At 57.6% G+C, this 20,313-nt stretch overlaps 9 non-coding genes and 1 pseudogene across 9 annotated transcripts; all 10 read left to right on the forward strand.

Annotated features, from left to right (window-relative positions):
* Positions 1-16: 16 nt before the first annotated feature.
* Positions 17-135, forward strand: LOC143417992 (5S ribosomal RNA). Its single transcript, XR_013098140.1, has one exon. It is a non-coding gene; the product is annotated as a 5S ribosomal RNA (ribosomal RNA).
* Positions 136-1,346: 1,211 nt separating this feature from the next.
* On the forward strand, positions 1,347-1,465 carry LOC143417558 (5S ribosomal RNA; annotated as a pseudogene).
* A 1,293-nt stretch (positions 1,466-2,758) lies between these two features.
* Positions 2,759-2,877, forward strand: LOC143417414 (5S ribosomal RNA). The gene has a single exon (XR_013097635.1). It is a non-coding gene; the product is annotated as a 5S ribosomal RNA (ribosomal RNA).
* A 1,808-nt stretch (positions 2,878-4,685) lies between these two features.
* Positions 4,686-4,804, forward strand: LOC143417732 (5S ribosomal RNA). The gene has a single exon (XR_013097880.1). It is a non-coding gene; the product is annotated as a 5S ribosomal RNA (ribosomal RNA).
* A 1,641-nt stretch (positions 4,805-6,445) lies between these two features.
* Positions 6,446-6,564, forward strand: LOC143417456 (5S ribosomal RNA). Its single transcript, XR_013097677.1, has one exon. It is a non-coding gene; the product is annotated as a 5S ribosomal RNA (ribosomal RNA).
* A 2,978-nt stretch (positions 6,565-9,542) lies between these two features.
* LOC143417188 (5S ribosomal RNA) lies at positions 9,543-9,661 on the forward strand. Its single transcript, XR_013097405.1, has one exon. It is a non-coding gene; the product is annotated as a 5S ribosomal RNA (ribosomal RNA).
* A 1,292-nt stretch (positions 9,662-10,953) lies between these two features.
* LOC143417189 (5S ribosomal RNA) lies at positions 10,954-11,072 on the forward strand. The gene has a single exon (XR_013097406.1). It is a non-coding gene; the product is annotated as a 5S ribosomal RNA (ribosomal RNA).
* Positions 11,073-12,246: 1,174 nt separating this feature from the next.
* On the forward strand, positions 12,247-12,365 carry LOC143417733 (5S ribosomal RNA). The gene has a single exon (XR_013097881.1). It is a non-coding gene; the product is annotated as a 5S ribosomal RNA (ribosomal RNA).
* Positions 12,366-15,343: 2,978 nt separating this feature from the next.
* On the forward strand, positions 15,344-15,462 carry LOC143417190 (5S ribosomal RNA). The gene has a single exon (XR_013097407.1). It is a non-coding gene; the product is annotated as a 5S ribosomal RNA (ribosomal RNA).
* Positions 15,463-18,200: 2,738 nt separating this feature from the next.
* On the forward strand, positions 18,201-18,319 carry LOC143417993 (5S ribosomal RNA). The gene has a single exon (XR_013098141.1). It is a non-coding gene; the product is annotated as a 5S ribosomal RNA (ribosomal RNA).
* Positions 18,320-20,313: the final 1,994 nt, after the last annotated feature.

Genomic DNA, 20,313 nt, shown 5'->3' on the forward strand with positions numbered 1-20,313 from the left:
TGTGCTGGGGCCAGCAGCTTACGGCCATACCACCCTGAGCACGCCCGACCTCGTCTGATCTCGGAAGCTAAGCAGGGCTGGGCTTGGTTAGTACTTGGATGGGAGACTTCCTTGGAATACCTGGTGCTGTAAGCCTTTCATTTTCATGTCATTGAACCGCTTTTGATCCAGAGAAGGGGTGTATTAAAAGACCAAAAGCAGCTGCCCATTAATGAGGGCACATTAACGACATTGCTTTTGGCTGTTTTCCAATGTCTTGTGCTGCTAGCTGATGCCACCTACACCACACCAGGGCCTGAGTGACCGGCTGGGGCCACTTACACCACATCAGGGCCTGTGGCTGCTGGCTGAGGCCACTTACACCACACCAGGGCCTGTGGCTGCTGGCTGAGGCCACTTACACCACACCAGGGCATTAGTTGCTATTGAGGCCAATTACACCACACCAGGGTCTGTGGCTCTTGCTCAGGCCACTTACACCACACCAGGGCCTGTGGCACTGGCTGAGGCCACTTACACCACACCAGGGCCTGTGGCTGCTGGCTGAGGCCACTTACACCACACCAGTGCATTAGTTGCTATTGAGGCCAATTACACCACACAAGGGTCTGTGACTCTTGCTCAGGCCACTTACACCACACCAGGGCCTGTGGCTGCTGGCTGAGGCCACTTACACCACACCAGGGCCTGTGGCTGCTGGCTGAGGCCACTTACACCACACCAGGGCCTGTGGCTGCTGGCTGAGGCCACTTACACCACACCAGTGCCTGTGGCTTCTGGCTGAGGCGACTTACACCACACCAAGGCCTGTGGCTGCTGGCTGAGGCCACTTACACCACACCAGGGCCTTAGTTGCTATTGAGGCCACTTACACCACACCAGGGCCTGTGGCTCCTGGCTGAGGCCACATACACCACACCACGGCCTTATTTGCTTCTGAGGCCACTTACACCACACCAGGGCCTTAGTTGCTATTGAGGCCAATTACACCACACCAGGGCCTGTGGCTCTTGCTCAGGCCACTTACTCCACACCAGGGCCTGTGGCTCTTGCTCAGGCCACTCATATCACACCAGGCCCTGTGCTTCTGGCCGAGGCCATCTTCACCAAACCAGGCCCTGTGCTGCTAGCTGTGGCCATGTACAACACACCAGGCCCTGTTCTGGTTCCTGAGGCCATCTTCAACAATCCAGGGCCTGTGCTGTTGGATAAATGCTAAACCGAGCCTTTGGGTTAGGGTATTATGCAAACATGCAGGTATGGTTATAGGATTGTCTTCGTAACTTCAGGTACTTGCCACCTAATCAGTTGAATCCATAAATTGAGACATTGTGCTGTGGCCAGCAGCTTACGGCCATACCACCATGAGCATGCCCGACCACGTCTGATCTCGGAAGCTAAGCAGTGCTGGGCTTGGTTAGTACTTGGATGGGAGACTTCCTTGGAATACCTGGTGCTGTAAGCCTTTCATTTTCATGTCATTGAACCGCTTTTGATCCAGAGAAGGGGTGTATTAAAAGACCAAAAGCAGCTGCCCATTAATGAGGGCACATTAACGACATTGCTTTTGGCTCTTTTCCAATGTCTTGTGCTGCTAGCTGATGCCACCTACACCACACCAGGGTCTGTGGCTCTTGCTCAGGCCACTTACACCACACCAGGGCCTGTGGCTGCTGGCTGAGGCCACTTACACCACACCAGGGCCTGTGGCTGCTGGCTGAGGCCACTTACACCACACCAGGGCCTGTGGCTGCTGGCTGAGGCCACCTACACCACACCAGGGCCTTAGTTGCTATTGAGGCCAATTACACCACACCAGGGTCTGTGGCTCTTGCTCAGGCCACTTACACCACACCAGGGCCTGTGGCTGCTGGCTGAGGCCACTTACACCACACCAGGGCATTAGTTGCTATTGAGGCCACTTACACCACACCAGGGCCTGTGGCTGCTGGCTGAGGCCACCTACACCACACCAGGGCATTAGTTGCTATTGAGGCCAATTACACCACACCAGGGTCTGTGGCTCTTGCTCAGGCCACTTACACCACACCAGGGCCTGTGGCACTGGCTGAGGCCACTTACACCACACCAGGGCCTGTGGCTCTGGCTGAGGCCACTTACACCACACCAGGGCCTGTGGCTGCTGGCTGAGGCCACTTACACCACACCAGGGCCTGTGGCTGCTGGCTGAGGCCACTTACACCACACCAGGGCCTGTGGCTGCTGGCTGAGGCCACTTACACCACACCAGTGCCTGTGGCTTCTGGCTGAGGCCACTTACACCACACCAGGGCCTGTGGCTCTTGCTCAGGCCACTCACATCACACCAGGGCCTGTGGCTGCTGGCTGAGGTCACTTACACCACACCAGTGCCTGTGGCTGCTGGCTGAGGGCACTTACACCACACCAGGGCCTGTGGCTCTTGCTCAGGCCACTTACACCACACCAGGGCCTGTGGCTCTTGCTCAGGCCACTCATATCACACCAGGCCCTGCGCTTCTGGCTGAGGCCATCTTCACCAAACCAGGCCCTGTGCTGCTAGCTGTGGCCATGTACAACACACCAGGCCCTGTGCTGGTTCCTGAGGCCATCTTCAACAATCCAGGGCCTGTGCTGTTAGATAAATGCTAAACTGAGCCTTTGGGTTAGGGTATTATGCAAACATGCAGGTATGGTTAAAGGATTGTCTTCGTAACTTCAGGTACTTGCCACCTAATCAGTTGAATCCATAAATTGAGACATTGTGCTGGGGCCAGCAGCTTACGGCCATACCACCCTGAGCACGCCCGACCTCGTCTGATCTCGGAAGCTAAGCAGGGCTGGGCTTGGTTAGTACTTGGATGGGAGACTACCTGGGAATACCTGGTGCTGTAAGCCTTTCATTTTCATGTCATTGAACCGCTTTTGATCCAGAGAAGGGGTGTATTAAAAGACCAAAAGCAGCTGCCCATTAATGAGGGCACATTAACGACATTGCTTTTGGCTGTTTTCCAATGTCTTGTGCTGCTAGCTGATGCCACCTACACCACACCAGGGCCTGAGTGACCGGCTGGGGCCACTTACACCACATCAGGGCCTGTGGCTGCTGGCTGAGGCCACTTACACCACACCAGGGCCTGTGGCTGCTGGCTGAGGCCACTTACACCACACCAGGGCATTATTTGCTATTGAGGCCAATTACACCACACCAGGGTCTGTGGCTCTTGCTCAGGCCACTTACACCACACCAGGGCCTGTGGCACTGGCTGAGGCCACTTACACCACACCAGGGCCTGTGGCTGCTGGCTGAGGCCACCTACACCACACCAGGGCATTAGTTGCTATTGAGGCCAATTACACCACACCAGGGTCTGTGACTCTTGCTCAGGCCACTTAGACCACACCAGGGCCTGTGGCACTGGCTGAGGCCACTTACACCACACCAGGGCCTGTGGCTGCTGGCTGAGGCCACTTACACCACACCAGGGCCTGTGGCTCTGGCTGAGGTCACTTACACCACACCAGGGCCTGTGGCTGCTGGCTGAGGGCACTTACACCACACCAGTGCCTGTGGCTTCTGGCTGAGGCCACTTACACCACACCAGGGCCTGTGGCTCTTGCTCAGGCCACTTACACCACACCAGGGCCTGTGGCTGCTGGCTGAGGCCACTTACACCACACCAGGGCCTGTGGCTGCTGGCTGAGGCCACTTACACCACACCAGGGCCTGTGGCTGCTGGCTGAGGGCAGTTACACCACACCAGTGCCTGTGGCTGCTGGCTGAGGTCACTTACACCACACCAGGGCATTAGTTGCTATTGAGGCCAATTACACCACACCAAGGTCTGTGACTCTTGCTCAGGCCACTTACACCACACCAGGGCCTGTGGCTGCTGGCTGAGGCCACTTACACCACACCAGGGCCTGTGGCTGCTGGCTGAGGCCACTTACACCACACCAGGGCCTGTGGCTGCTGGCTGAGGTCACTTACACCACACCAGGGCATTAGTTGCTATTGAGGCCAATTACACCACACCAGGGTCTGTGACTCTTGCTCAGGCCACTTACACCACACCAGGGCCTGTGGCACTGGCTGAGTCCACTTACACCACACCAGGGCCTGTGGCTGCTGGCTGAGGCCACTTACACCACACCAGGGCCTGTGGCTGCTGGCTGAGGTCACTTACACCACACCAGGGCCTGTGGCTGCTGGCTGAGGGCACTTACACCACACCAGTGCCTGTGGCTTCTGGCTGAGGCCACTTACACCACACCAGGGCCTGTGGCTGCTGGCTGAGGCCACTTACACCGCACAAGGGCCTGTGGCTGCTGGCTGAGGCCACTTACACCACACCAGTGCCTGTGGCTTCTGGCTGAGGCCACTTACACCACACCAGGGCCTGTGGCTCTTGCTCAGGCCACTCATATCACACCAGACCCTGTGCTTCTGGCCGAGGCCATCTTCACCAAACCTGGCCCTGTGCTGCTTGCTGTGGCCATGTACAACACACCAGGCCCTGTGCTGGTTCCAGAGGCCATCTTAAACAATCCAGGGCCTGTGCTGTTAGATAAATGCCAAACTGAGCCTTTGGGTTATGGTATTATGCAAACATGCATGTATGGTTATAGGATTGTCTTCGTAACTTCAGGTACTTGCCACCTAATCAGTTGAATCCATAAATTGAGACATTGTGCTGGGGCCAGCAGCTTACGGCCATACCACCCTGAGCACGCCCGACCTCGTCTGATCTCGGAAGCTAAGCAGGGCTGGGCTTGGTTAGTACTTGGATGGGAGACTGCCTGGGAATACCTGGTGCTGTAAGCCTTTGATTTTCATGTCATTGAACCGCTTTTGATCCAGAGAAGGGGTGTATTAAAAGACCAAAAGCAGCTGCCCATTAATGAGGGCACATTAACGACATTGCTTTTGGCTGTTTTCCAATGTCTTGTGCTGCTAGCTGATGCCACCTACACCACACCAGGGCCTGAGTGACCGGCTGGGGCCACTTACACCACATCAGGGCCTGTGGCTCTGGCTGAGGCCACTTACACCACACCAGGGCCTGTGGCTGCTGGCTGAGGCCACTTACACCACACCAGGGCCTGTGGCTGCTGGCTGAGGCCACCTACACCACACCAGGGCCTTAGTTGCTATTGAGGCCACTTACACCACACCAGGGCCTGTGGCTGCTGGCTGAGGCCACATACACCACACCAGGGCCTTAGTTGCTATTGAGGCCACTTACACCACACCAGGGCCTGTGGCTCTTGCTCAGGCCACTTACACCACACCAGGGCCTGTGGCTGCTGGCTGAGGCCACTTACACCACACCACGGCCTTAGTTGCTATTGAGGCCACTTACACCACACCAGGGCCTGTGGCTGCTGGCTTAGGCCACATACACCACACCACGGCCTTATTTGCTTCTGAGGCCACTTACACCACACCAGGGCCTGTGGCTGCTGGCTGAGGCCACATACACCACACCAGGGCCTTAGTTGCTATTGAGGCCACTTACACCACACCAGGGCCTTAGTTGCTATTGAGGCCAATTACACCACACCATGGTCTGTGGCTCTTGCTCAGGCCACTTACACCACACCAGGGCCTGTGGCTGCTGGCTGAGGCCACTTACACCACACCAGGGCCTGTGGCTGCTGGCTGAGGCCACCTACACCACACCAGGGCATTAGTTGCTATTGAGGCCAATTACACCACACCAGGGTCTGTGGCTCTTGCTCAGGCCACTTACACCACACCAGGGCCTGTGGCACTGGCTGAGGCCACTTACACCACACCAGGGCCTGTGGCTCTGGCTGAGGCCACTTACACCACACCAGGGCCTGTGGCTGCTGGCTGAGGCCACTTACACCACACCAGTGCCTGTGGCTTCTGGCTGAGGCCACTTACACCACACCAGGGCCTTAGTTGCTATTGAGGCCAATTAAACCACACCAGGGTCTGTGACTCTTGCTCAGGCCACTTACACCACACCAGGGCCTGTGGCACTGGCTGAGGCCACTTACACCACACCAGGGCCTGTGGCTGCTGGCTGAGGCCACTTACACCACACCAGGGCCTGTGGCTGCTGGCTGAGGCCACTTACACCACACCAGTGCCTGTGGCTTCTGGCTGAGGCCACTTACACCACACCAAGGCCTGTGGCTCTTGCTCAGGCCACTCACATCACACCAGGCCCTGCGCTTCTGGCCGAGGCCATCTTCACCAAACCAGGCCCTGTGCTGCTAGCTGTGGCCATGTACAACACACCAGGCCCTGTGCTGGTTCCTGAGGCCATCTTCAACAATCCAGGGTCTGTGCTGTTAGATAAATGCTAAACTGAGCCTTTGGGTTAGGGTATTATGCAAACATGCAGGTATGGTTAAAGGATTGTCTTCGTAACTTCAGGTACTTGCCACCTAATCAGTTGAATCCATAAATTGAGACATTGTGCTGGGGCCAGCAGCTTACGGCCATACCACCCTGAGCACGCCCGACCTCGTCTGATCTCGGAAGCTAAGCAGGGCTGGGCTTGGTTAGTACTTGGATGGGAGACTGCCTGGCAATACCTGGTGCTGTAAGCCTTTCATTTTCATGTCATTGAACCGCTTTTGATCCAGAGAAGGGGTGTATTAAAAGACCAAAAGCAGCTGCCCATTAATGAGGGCACATTAACGACATTGCTTTTGGCTCTTTTCCAATGTCTTGTGCTGCTAGCTGATGCCACCTACACCACACCAGGGCCTGAGTGACCGGCTGGGGCCACTTACACCACATCAGGGCCTGTGGCTCTGGCTGAGGCCACTTACACCACACCAGGGCCTGTGGCTGCTGGCTGAGGCCACTTACACCACACCAGGGCATTATTTGCTATTGAGGCCAATTACACCACACCAGGGTCTGTGGCTCTTGCTCAGGCCACTTACACCACACCAGGGCCTGTGGCTGCTGGCTGAGGCCACCTACACCACACCAGGGCATTAGTTGCTATTGAGGCCAATTACACCACACCAGGGTCTGTGACTCTTGCTCAGGCCACTTAGACCACACCAGGGCCTGTGGCACTGGCTGAGGCCACTTACACCACACCAGGGCCTGTGGCTGCTGGCTGAGGCCACTTACACCACACCAGGGCCTGTGGCTCTGGCTGAGGTCACTTACACCACACCAGGGCCTGTGGCTGCTGGCTGAGGGCACTTACACCACACCAGTGCCTGTGGCTTCTGGCTGAGGCCACTTACACCACACCAGGGCCTGTGGCTCTTGCTCAGGCCACTTACACCACACCAGGGCCTGTGGCTGCTGGCTGAGGCCACTTACACCACACCAGGGCCTGTGGCTGCTGGCTGAGGCCACTTACACCACACCAGGGCCTGTGGCTGCTGGCTGAGGGCAGTTACACCACACCAGTGCCTGTGGCTGCTGGCTGAGGTCACTTACACCACACCAGGGCATTAGTTGCTATTGAGGCCAATTACACCACACCAAGGTCTGTGACTCTTGCTCAGGCCACTTACACCACACCAGGGCCTGTGGCTGCTGGCTGAGGCCACTTACACCACACCAGGGCCTGTGGCTGCTGGCTGAGGCCACCTACACCACACCAGGGCCTTAGTTGCTATTGAGGCCAATTACACCACACCAGGGTCTGTGGCTCTTGCTCAGGCCACTTACACCACACCAGGGCCTGTGGCTGCTGGCTGAGGCCACTTACACCACACCAGGGCATTAGTTCCTATTGAGGCCACTTACACCACACCAGGGCCTGTGGCTGCTGGCTGAGGCCACCTACACCACACCAGGGCATTAGTTGCTATTGAGGCCAATTACACCACACCAGGGTCTGTGGCTCTTGCTCAGGCCACTTACACCACACCAGGGCCTGTGGCACTGGCTGAGGCCACTTACACCACACCAGGGCCTGTGGCTGCTGGCTGAAGCCACTTACACCACACCAGGGCCTGTGGCTGCTGGCTGAGGCCACTTACACCACACCAGGGCCTGTGGCTGCTGGCTGAGGCCACTTACACCACACCAGTGCCTGTGGCTTCTGGCTGAGGCCACTTACACCACACCAGGGCCTGTGGCTGCTGGCTGAGGACACCTACACCACACCAGGGCCTTAGTTGCTATTGAGGCCAATTACACCACACCAGGGTCTGTGGCTCTTGCTCAGGCCACTTACACCACACCAGGGCCTGTGGCTGCTGGCTGAGGCCACTTACACCACACCAGGGCATTAGTTGCTATTGAGGCCACTTACACCACACCAGGGCCTGTGGCTGCTGGCTGAGGCCACCTACACCACACCAGGGCATTAGTTGCTATTGAGGCCAATTACACCACACCAGGGTCTGTGGCTCTTGCTCAGGCCACTTACACCACATCAGGGCCTGTGGCTCTGGCTGAGGCCACTTACACCACACCAGGGCCTGTGGCTGCTGGCTGAGGCCACTTACACCACACCAGGGCCTTAGTTGCTATTGAGGCCAATTACACCACACCAGGGCCTTAGTTGCTATTGAGGCCAATTACACCACACCAGGGCCTGTGGCTGCTGGCTGAGGCCACTTACACCACACCAGGGCATTAGTTGCTATTGAGGCCACTTACACCACACCAGGGCCTGTGGCACTGGCTGAGGCCACTTACACCACACCAGGGCCTGTGGCTGCTGGCTGAGGCCACCTACACCACACCAGGGCATTAGTTGCTATTGAGGCCAATTACACCACACCAGGGTCTGTGACTCTTGCTCAGGCCACTTACACCACACCAGGGCCTGTGGCACTGGCTGAGGCCACTTACACCACACCAGGGCCTGTGGCTGCTGGCTGAGGCCACCTACACCACACCAGGGCATTAGTTGCTATTGAGGCCAATTACACCACACCAGGGTCTGTGGCTCTTGCTCAGGCCACTTACACCACACCAGGGCCTGTGGCACTGGCTGAGGCCACTTACACCACACCAGGGCCTGTGGCTGTTGGCTGAGGCCACTTACACCACACCAGGGCCTGTGGCTCTGGCTGAGGCCACTTACACCACACCAGGGCCTGTGGCTGTTGGCTGAGGCCACTTACACCACACCAGGGCCTGTGGCTGCTGGCTGAGGCCACGTACACCACACCAGGGCCTGTGGCTGCTGGCTGAGGCCACTTACACCACACCAGGGCCTGTGGCTGCTGGCTGAGGCCACTTACACCACACCAGTGCCTGTGGCTTCTGGCTGAGGCGACTTACACCACACCAGGGCCTGTGGCTCTTGCTCAGGCCACTCACATCACACCAGGCCCTGCGCTTCTGGCCGAGGCCATCTTCACCAAACCAGGCCCTGTGCTGCTAGCTGTGGCCATGTACAACACACCAGGCCCTGTTCTGGTTCCTGAGGCCATCTTCAACAATCCAGGGCCTGTGCTGTTGGATAAATGCTAAACTGAGCCTTTGGGTTAGGGTATTATGCAAACATGCAGGTATGGTTATAGGATTGTCTTCGTAACTTCAGGTACTTGCCACCTAATCACTTGAATCCATAAATTGAGACATTGTGCTGGGGCCAGCAGCTTACGGCCATACCACCCTGAGCACTCCCGACCTCGTCTGATCTCGGAAGCTAAGCAGGGCTGGGCTTGGTTAGTACTTGGATGGGAGACTTCCTTGGAATACCTGGTGCTGTAAGCCTTTCATTTTCATGTCATTGAACCGCTTTTGATCCAGAGAAGGGGTGTATTAAAAGACCAAAAGCAGCTGCCCATTAATGAGGGCACATTAACGACATTGCTTTTGGCTCTTTTCCAATGTCTTGTGCTGCTAGCTGATGCCACCTACACCACACCAGGGCCTGAGTGACCGGCTGGGGCCACTTACACCACATCAGGGCCTGTGGCTCTGGCTGAGGCCACTTACACCACACCAGGGCCTGTGGCTGCTGGCTGAGGCCACTTACACCACACCAGGGCCTGTGGCTGCTGGCTGAGGCCACTTACACCACACCAGGGCATTAGTTGCTATTGAGGCCACTTACACCACACCAGGGCCTGTGGCACTGGCTGAGGCCACTTACACCACACCAGGGCCTGTGGCTGCTGGCTGAGGCCACCTACACCACACCAGGGCATTAGTTGCTATTGAGGCCAATTACACCACACCAGGGTCTGTGACTCTTGCTCAGGCCACTTACACCACACCAGGGCCTGTGGCACTGGCTGAGGCCACTTACACCACACCAGGGCCTGTGGCTGCTGGCTGAGGCCACCTACACCACACCAGGGCATTAGTTGCTATTGAGGCCAATTACACCACACCAGGGTCTGTGGCTCTTGCTCAGGCCACTTACACCACACCAGGGCCTGTGGCACTGGCTGAGGCCACTTACACCACACCAGGGCCTGTGGCTGTTGGCTGAGGCCACTTACACCACACCAGGGCCTGTGGCTCTGGCTGAGGCCACTTACACCACACCAGGGCCTGTGGCTGTTGGCTGAGGCCACTTACACCACACCAGGGCCTGTGGCTGCTGGCTGAGGCCACGTACACCACACCAGGGCCTGTGGCTGCTGGCTGAGGCCACTTACACCACACCAGGGCCTGTGGCTGCTGGCTGAGGCCACTTACACCACACCAGTGCCTGTGGCTTCTGGCTGAGGCGACTTACACCACACCAGGGCCTGTGGCTCTTGCTCAGGCCACTCACATCACACCAGGCCCTGCGCTTCTGGCCGAGGCCATCTTCACCAAACCAGGCCCTGTGCTGCTAGCTGTGGCCATGTACAACACACCAGGCCCTGTTCTGGTTCCTGAGGCCATCTTCAACAATCCAGGGCCTGTGCTGTTGGATAAATGCTAAACTGAGCCTTTGGGTTAGGGTATTATGCAAACATGCAGGTATGGTTATAGGATTGTCTTCGTAACTTCAGGTACTTGCCACCTAATCACTTGAATCCATAAATTGAGACATTGTGCTGGGGCCAGCAGCTTACGGCCATACCACCCTGAGCACTCCCGACCTCGTCTGATCTCGGAAGCTAAGCAGGGCTGGGCTTGGTTAGTACTTGGATGGGAGACTTCCTTGGAATACCTGGTGCTGTAAGCCTTTCATTTTCATGTCATTGAACCGCTTTTGATCCAGAGAAGGGGTGTATTAAAAGACCAAAAGCAGCTGCCCATTAATGAGGGCACATTAACGACATTGCTTTTGGCTCTTTTCCAATGTCTTGTGCTGCTAGCTGATGCCACCTACACCACACCAGGGCCTGAGTGACCGGCTGGGGCCACTTACACCACATCAGGGCCTGTGGCTCTGGCTGAGGCCACTTACACCACACCAGGGCCTGTGGCTGCTGGCTGAGGCCACTTACACCACACCAGGGCCTGTGGCTGCTGGCTGAGGCCACCTACACCACACCAGGGCCTTAGTTGCTATTGAGGCCAATTACACCACACCAGGGTCTGTAGCTCTTGCTCAGGCCACTTACACCACACCAGGGCCTGTGGCTGCTGGCTGAGGCCACTTACACCACACCAGGGCCTGTGGCTGCTGGCTGAGGCCACCTACACCACACCAGGGCCTTAGTTGCTATTGAGGCCAATTACACCACACCAGGGTCTGTGGCTCTTGCTCAGGCCACTTACACCACACCAGGGCCTGTGGCTGCTGGCTGAGGCCACTTACACCACACCAGGGCCTTAGTTGCTATTGAGGCCAATTAAACCACACCAGGGTCTGTGACTCTTGCTCAGGCCACTTACACCACACCAGGGCCTGTGGCACTGGCTGAGGCCACTTACACCACACCAGGGCCTGTGGCTGCTGGCTGAGGCCACTTACACCACACCAGGGCCTGTGGCTGCTGGCTGAGGCCACTTACACCACACCAGGGCCTGTGGCTGCTGGCTGAGGGCACTTACACCACACCAGTGCCTGTGGCTTCTGGCTGAGGCCACTTACACCACACCAAGGCCTGTGGCTCTTGCTCAGGCCACTCACATCACACCAGGCCCTGCGCTTCTGGCCGAGGCCATCTTCACCAAACCAGGCCCTGTGCTGCTAGCTGTGGCCATGTACAACACACCAGGCCCTGTGCTGGTTCCTGAGGCCATCTTCAACAATCCAGGGTCTGTGCTGTTAGATAAATGCTAAACTGAGCCTTTGGGTTAGGGTATTATGCAAACATGCAGGTATGGTTAAAGGATTGTCTTCGTAACTTCAGGTACTTGCCACCTAATCAGTTGAATCCATAAATTGAGACATTGTGCTGGGGCCAGCAGCTTACGGCCATACCACCCTGAGCACGCCCGACCTCGTCTGATCTCGGAAGCTAAGCAGGGCTGGGCTTGGTTAGTACTTGGATGGGAGACTGCCTGGGAATACCTGGTGCTGTAAGCCTTTCATTTTCATGTCATTGAACCGCTTTTGATCCAGAGAAGGGGTGTATTAAAAGACCAAAAGCAGCTGCCCATTAATGAGGGCACATTAACGACATTGCTTTTGGCTCTTTTCCAATGTCTTGTGCTGCTAGCTGATGCCACCTACACCACACCAGGGCCTGAGTGACCGGCTGGGGCCACTTACACCACATCAGGGCCTGTGGCTCTGGCTGAGGCCACTTACACCACACCAGGGCCTGTGGCTGCTGGCTGAGGCCACTTACACCACACCAGGGCATTATTTGCTATTGAGGCCAATTACACCACACCAGGGTCTGTGGCTCTTGCTCAGGCCACTTACACCACACCAGGGCCTGTGGCTGCTGGCTGAGGCCACCTACACCACACCAGGGCATTAGTTGCTATTGAGGCCAATTACACCACACCAGGGTCTGTGACTCTTGCTCAGGCCACTTAGACCACACCAGGGCCTGTGGCACTGGCTGAGGCCACTTACACCACACCAGGGCCTGTGGCTGCTGGCTGAGGCCACTTACACCACACCAGGGCCTGTGGCTCTGGCTGAGGTCACTTACACCACACCAGGGCCTGTGGCTGCTGGCTGAGGGCACTTACACCACACCAGTGCCTGTGGCTTCTGGCTGAGGCCACTTACACCACACCAGGGCCTGTGGCTCTTGCTCAGGCCACTTACACCACACCAGGGCCTGTGGCTGCTGGCTGAGGCCACTTACACCACACCAGGGCCTGTGGCTGCTGGCTGAGGCCACTTACACCACACCAGGGCCTGTGGCTGCTGGCTGAGGGCAGTTACACCACACCAGTGCCTGTGGCTGCTGGCTGAGGTCACTTACACCACACCAGGGCATTAGTTGCTATTGAGGCCAATTACACCACACCAAGGTCTGTGACTCTTGCTCAGGCCACTTACACCACACCAGGGCCTGTGGCTGCTGGCTGAGGCCACTTACACCACACCAGGGCCTGTGGCTGCTGGCTGAGGCCACCTACACCACACCAGGGCCTTAGTTGCTATTGAGGCCAATTACACCACACCAGGGTCTGTGGCTCTTGCTCAGGCCACTTACACCACACCAGGGCCTGTGGCTGCTGGCTGAGGCCACTTACACCACACCAGGGCATTAGTTCCTATTGAGGCCACTTACACCACACCAGGGCCTGTGGCTGCTGGCTGAGGCCACCTACACCACACCAGGGCATTAGTTGCTATTGAGGCCAATTACACCACACCAGGGTCTGTGGCTCTTGCTCAGGCCACTTACACCACACCAGGGCCTGTGGCACTGGCTGAGGCCACTTACACCACACCAGGGCCTGTGGCTGCTGGCTGAAGCCACTTACACCACACCAGGGCCTGTGGCTGCTGGCTGAGGCCACTTACACCACACCAGGGCCTGTGGCTGCTGGCTGAGGCCACTTACACCACACCAGTGCCTGTGGCTTCTGGCTGAGGCCACTTACACCACACCAGGGCCTGTGGCTGCTGGCTGAGGACACCTACACCACACCAGGGCCTTAGTTGCTATTGAGGCCAATTACACCACACCAGGGTCTGTGGCTCTTGCTCAGGCCACTTACACCACACCAGGGCCTGTGGCTGCTGGCTGAGGCCACTTACACCACACCAGGGCATTAGTTGCTATTGAGGCCACTTACACCACACCAGGGCCTGTGGCTGCTGGCTGAGGCCACCTACACCACACCAGGGCATTAGTTGCTATTGAGGCCAATTACACCACACCAGGGTCTGTGGCTCTTGCTCAGGCCACTTACACCACATCAGGGCCTGTGGCTCTGGCTGAGGCCACTTACACCACACCAGGGCCTGTGGCTGCTGGCTGAGGCCACTTACACCACACCAGGGCCTTAGTTGCTATTGAGGCCAATTACACCACACCAGGGCCTTAGTTGCTATTGAGGCCAATTACACCACACCAGGGCCTGTGGCTGCTGGCTGAGGCCACTTACACCACACCAGGGCATTAGTTGCTATTGAGGCCACTTACACCACACCAGGGCCTGTGGCACTGGCTGAGGCCACTTACACCACACCAGGGCCTGTGGCTGCTGGCTGAGGCCACCTACACCACACCAGGGCATTAGTTGCTATTGAGGCCAATTACACCACACCAGGGTCTGTGACTCTTGCTCAGGCCACTTACACCACACCAGGGCCTGTGGCACTGGCTGAGGCCACTTACACCACACCAGGGCCTGTGGCTGCTGGCTGAGGCCACCTACACCACACCAGGGCATTAGTTGCTATTGAGGCCAATTACACCACACCAGGGTCTGTGGCTCTTGCTCAGGCCACTTACACCACACCAGGGCCTGTGGCACTGGCTGAGGCCACTTACACCACACCAGGGCCTGTGGCTGTTGGCTGAGGCCACTTACACCACACCAGGGCCTGTGGCTCTGGCTGAGGCCACTTACACCACACCAGGGCCTGTGGCTGTTGGCTGAGGCCACTTACACCACACCAGGGCCTGTGGCTGCTGGCTGAGGCCACGTACACCACACCAGGGCCTGTGGCTGCTGGCTGAGGCCACTTACACCACACCAGGGCCTGTGGCTGCTGGCTGAGGCCACTTACACCACACCAGTGCCTGTGGCTTCTGGCTGAGGCGACTTACACCACACCAGGGCCTGTGGCTCTTGCTCAGGCCACTCACATCACACCAGGCCCTGCGCTTCTGGCCGAGGCCATCTTCACCAAACCAGGCCCTGTGCTGCTAGCTGTGGCCATGTACAACACACCAGGCCCTGTTCTGGTTCCTGAGGCCATCTTCAACAATCCAGGGCCTGTGCTGTTGGATAAATGCTAAACTGAGCCTTTGGGTTAGGGTATTATGCAAACATGCAGGTATGGTTATAGGATTGTCTTCGTAACTTCAGGTACTTGCCACCTAATCACTTGAATCCATAAATTGAGACATTGTGCTGGGGCCAGCAGCTTACGGCCATACCACCCTGAGCACTCCCGACCTCGTCTGATCTCGGAAGCTAAGCAGGGCTGGGCTTGGTTAGTACTTGGATGGGAGACTTCCTTGGAATACCTGGTGCTGTAAGCCTTTCATTTTCATGTCATTGAACCGCTTTTGATCCAGAGAAGGGGTGTATTAAAAGACCAAAAGCAGCTGCCCATTAATGAGGGCACATTAACGACATTGCTTTTGGCTCTTTTCCAATGTCTTGTGCTGCTAGCTGATGCCACCTACACCACACCAGGGCCTGAGTGACCGGCTGGGGCCACTTACACCACATCAGGGCCTGTGGCTCTGGCTGAGGCCACTTACACCACACCAGGGCCTGTGGCTGCTGGCTGAGGCCACTTACACCACACCAGGGCCTGTGGCTGCTGGCTGAGGCCACCTACACCACACCAGGGCCTTAGTTGCTATTGAGGCCAATTACACCACACCAGGGTCTGTAGCTCTTGCTCAGGCCACTTACACCACACCAGGGCCTGTGGCTGCTGGCTGAGGCCACTTACACCACACCAGGGCCTGTGGCTGCTGGCTGAGGCCACCTACACCACACCAGGGCCTTAGTTGCTATTGAGGCCAATTACACCACACCAGGGTCTGTGGCTCTTGCTCAGGCCACTTACACCACACCAGGGCCTGTGGCTGCTGGCTGAGGCCACTTACACCACACCAGGGCATTAGTTCCTATTGAGGCCACTTACACCACACCAGGGCCTGTGGCTGCTGGCTGAGGCCACCTACACCACACCAGGGCATTAGTTGCTATTGAGGCCAATTACACCACACCAGGGTCTGTGGCTCTTGCTCAGGCCACTTACACCACACCAGGGCCTGTGGCACTGGCTGAGGCCACTTACACCACACCAGGGCCTGTGGCTGCTGGCTGAGGCCACTTACACCACACCAGGGCCTGTGGCTGCTGGCTGAGGCCACTTACACCACACCAGGGCCTGTGGCTGCTGGCTGAGGCCACTTACACCACACCAGTGCCTGTGGCTTCTGGCTGAGGCCACTTACACCACACCAGGGCCTGTGGCTGCTGGCTGAGGCCACCTACACCACACCAGGGCCTTAGTTGCTATTGAGGCCAATTACACCACACCAGGGTCTGTGGCTCTTGCTCAGGCCACTTACACCACACCAGGGCCTGTGGCTGCTGGCTGAGGCCACTTACACCACACCAGGGCATTAGTTGCTATTGAGGCCACTTACACCACACCAGGGCCTGTGGCTGCTGGCTGAGGCCACCTACACCACACCAGGGCATTAGTTGCTATTGAGGCCAATTACACCACACCAGGGTCTGTGGCTCTTGCTCAGGCCACTTACACCACACCAGGGCCTGAGTGACCGACTGGGGCCACTTACACCACATCAGGGCCTGTGGCTCTGGCTGAGGCCACTTACACCACACCAGGGCCTGTGGCTGCTGGCTGAGGCCACTTACACCACACCAGGGCCTTAGTTGCTATTGAGGCCAATTACACCACACCAGGGCCTTAGTTGCTATTGAGGCCAATTACACCACACCAGGGCCTGTGGCTGCTGGCTGAGGCCACTTACACCACACCAGGGCATTAGTTGCTATTGAGGCCACTTACACCACACCAGGGCCTGTGGCACTGGCTGAGGCCACTTACACCACACCAGGGCCTGTGGCTGCTGGCTGAGGCCACCTACACCACACCAGGGCATTAGTTGCTATTGAGGCCAATTACACCACACCAGGGTCTGTGGCTCTTGCTCAGGCCACTTACACCACACCAGGGCCTGAGTGACCGACTGGGGCCACTTACACCACATCAGGGCCTGTGGCTCTGGCTGAGGCCACTTACACCACACCAGGGCCTGTGGCTGCTGGCTGAGGCCACTTACACCACACCAGGGCCTTAGTTGCTATTGAGGCCAATTACACCACACCAGGGCCTTAGTTGCTATTGAGGCCAATTACACCACACCAGGGCCTGTGGCTGCTGGCTGAGGCCACTTACACCACACCAGGGCATTAGTTGCTATTGAGGCCACTTACACCACACCAGGGCCTGTGGCACTGGCTGAGGCCACTTACACCACACCAGGGCCTGTGGCTGCTGGCTGAGGCCACCTACACCACACCAGGGCATTAGTTGCTATTGAGGCCAATTACACCACACCAGGGTCTGTGGCTCTTGCTCAGGCCACTTACACCACACCAGGGCCTGTGGCACTGGCTGAGGCCACTTACACCACACCAGGGCCTGTGGCTGTTGGCTGAGGCCACTTACACCACACCAGGGCCTGTGGCTCTGGCTGAGGCCACTTACACCACACCAGGGCCTGTGGCTGTTGGCTGAGGCCACTTACACCACACCAGGGCCTGTGGCTGCTGGCTGAGGCCACGTACACCACACCAGGGCCTGTGGCTGCTGGCTGAGGCCACTTACACCACACCAGGGCCTGTGGCTGCTGGCTGAGGCCACTTACACCACACCAGTGCCTGTGGCTTCTGGCTGAGGCCACTTACACCACACCAGGGCCTGTGGCTCTTGCTCAGGCCACTCACATCACACCAGGCCCTGCGCTTCTGGCCGAGGCCATCTTCACCAAACCAGGCCCTGTGCTGCTAGCTGTGGCCATGTACAACACACCAGGCCCTGTTCTGGTTCCTGAGGCCATCTTCAACAATCCAGGGCCTGTGCTGTTGGATAAATGCTAAACTGAGCCTTTGGGTTAGGGTATTATGCAAACATGCAGGTATGGTTATAGGATTGTCTTCGTAACTTCAGGTACTTGCCACCTAATCACTTGAATCCATAAATTGAGACATTGTGCTGGGGCCAGCAGCTTACGGCCATACCACCCTGAGCACGCCCGACCTCGTCTGATCTCGGAAGCTAAGCAGGGCTGGGCTTGGTTAGTACTTGGATGGGAGACTTCCTTGGAATACCTGGTGCTGTAAGCCTTTCATTTTCATGTCATTGAACCGCTTTTGATCCAGAGAAGGGGTGTATTAAAAGACCAAAAGCAGCTGCCCATTAATGAGGGCACATTAACGACATTGCTTTTGGCTCTTTTCCAATGTCTTGTGCTGCTAGCTGATGCCACCTACACCACACCAGGGCCTGAGTGACCGGCTGGGGCCACTTACACCACATCAGGGCCTGTGGCTCTGGCTGAGGCCACTTACACCACACCAGGGCCTGTGGCTGCTGGCTGAGGCCACTTACACCACACCAGGGCCTGTGGCTGCTGGCTGAGGCCACCTACACCACACCAGGGCCTTAGTTGCTATTGAGGCCAATTACACCACACCAGGGTCTGTGGCTCTTGCTCAGGCCACTTACACCACACCAGGGCCTGTGGCTGCTGGCTGAGGCCACTTACACCACACCAGGGCATTAGTTCCTATTGAGGCCACTTACACCACACCAGGGCCTGTGGCTGCTGGCTGAGGCCACCTACACCACACCAGGGCATTAGTTGCTATTGAGGCCAATTACACCACACCAGGGTCTGTGGCTCTTGCTCAGGCCACTTACACCACACCAGGGCCTGTGGCACTGGCTGAGGCCACTTACACCACACCAGGGCCTGTGGCTGCTGGCTGAGGCCACTTACACCACACCAGGGCCTGTGGCTGCTGGCTGAGGCCACTTACACCACACCAGGGCCTGTGGCTGCTGGCTGAGGCCACTTACACCACACCAGTGCCTGTGGCTTCTGGCTGAGGCCACTTACACCACACCAGGGCCTGTGGCTGCTGGCTGAGGCCACCTACACCACACCAGGGCCTTAGTTGCTATTGAGGCCAATTACACCACACCAGGGTCTGTGGCTCTTGCTCAGGCCACTTACACCACACCAGGGCCTGTGGCTGCTGGCTGAGGCCACTTACACCACACCAGGGCATTAGTTGCTATTGAGGCCACTTACACCACACCAGGGCCTGTGGCTGCTGGCTGAGGCCACCTACACCACACCAGGGCATTAGTTGCTATTGAGGCCAATTACACCACACCAGGGTCTGTGGCTCTTGCTCAGGCCACTTACACCACACCAGGGCCTGAGTGACCGACTGGGGCCACTTACACCACATCAGGGCCTGTGGCTCTGGCTGAGGCTACTTACACCACACCAGGGCCTGTGGCTGCTGGCTGAGGCCACTTACACCACACCAGGGCCTTAGTTGCTATTGAGGCCAATTACACCACACCAGGGCCTTAGTTGCTATTGAGGCCAATTACACCACACCAGGGCCTGTGGCTGCTGGCTGAGGCCACTTACACCACACCAGGGCATTAGTTGCTATTGAGGCCACTTACACCACACCAGGGCCTGTGGCACTGGCTGAGGCCACTTACACCACACCAGGGCCTGTGGCTGCTGGCTGAGGCCACCTACACCACACCAGGGCATTAGTTGCTATTGAGGCCAATTACACCACACCAGGGTCTGTGGCTCTTGCTCAGGCCACTTACACCACACCAGGGCCTGTGGCACTGGCTGAGGCCACTTACACCACAACAGGGCCTGTGGCTGCTGGCTGAGGCCACCTACACCACACCAGGGCATTAGTTGCTATTGAGGCCAATTACACCACACCAGGGTCTGTGACTCTTGCTCAGGCCACTTACACCACACCAGGGCCTGTGGCACTGGCTGAGGCCACTTACACCACACCAGGGCCTGTGGCTGCTGGCTGAGGCCACCTACAACACACCAGGGCATTAGTTGCTATTGAGGCCAATTACACCACACCAGGGTCTGTGGCTCTTGCTCAGGCCACTTACACCACACCAGGGCCTGTGGCACTGGCTGAGGCCACTTACACCACACCAGGGCCTGTGGCTCTGGCTGAGGCCACTTACACCACACCAGGGCCTGTGGCTGTTGGCTGAGGCCACTTACACCACACCAGGGCCTGTGGCTTCTGGCTGAGGCCACGTACACCACACC

This window comes from Maylandia zebra, linkage group LG3 (assembly GCF_041146795.1).
Source record: "Maylandia zebra isolate NMK-2024a linkage group LG3, Mzebra_GT3a, whole genome shotgun sequence".
NCBI lineage: Eukaryota > Metazoa > Chordata > Actinopteri > Cichliformes > Cichlidae > Maylandia > Maylandia zebra.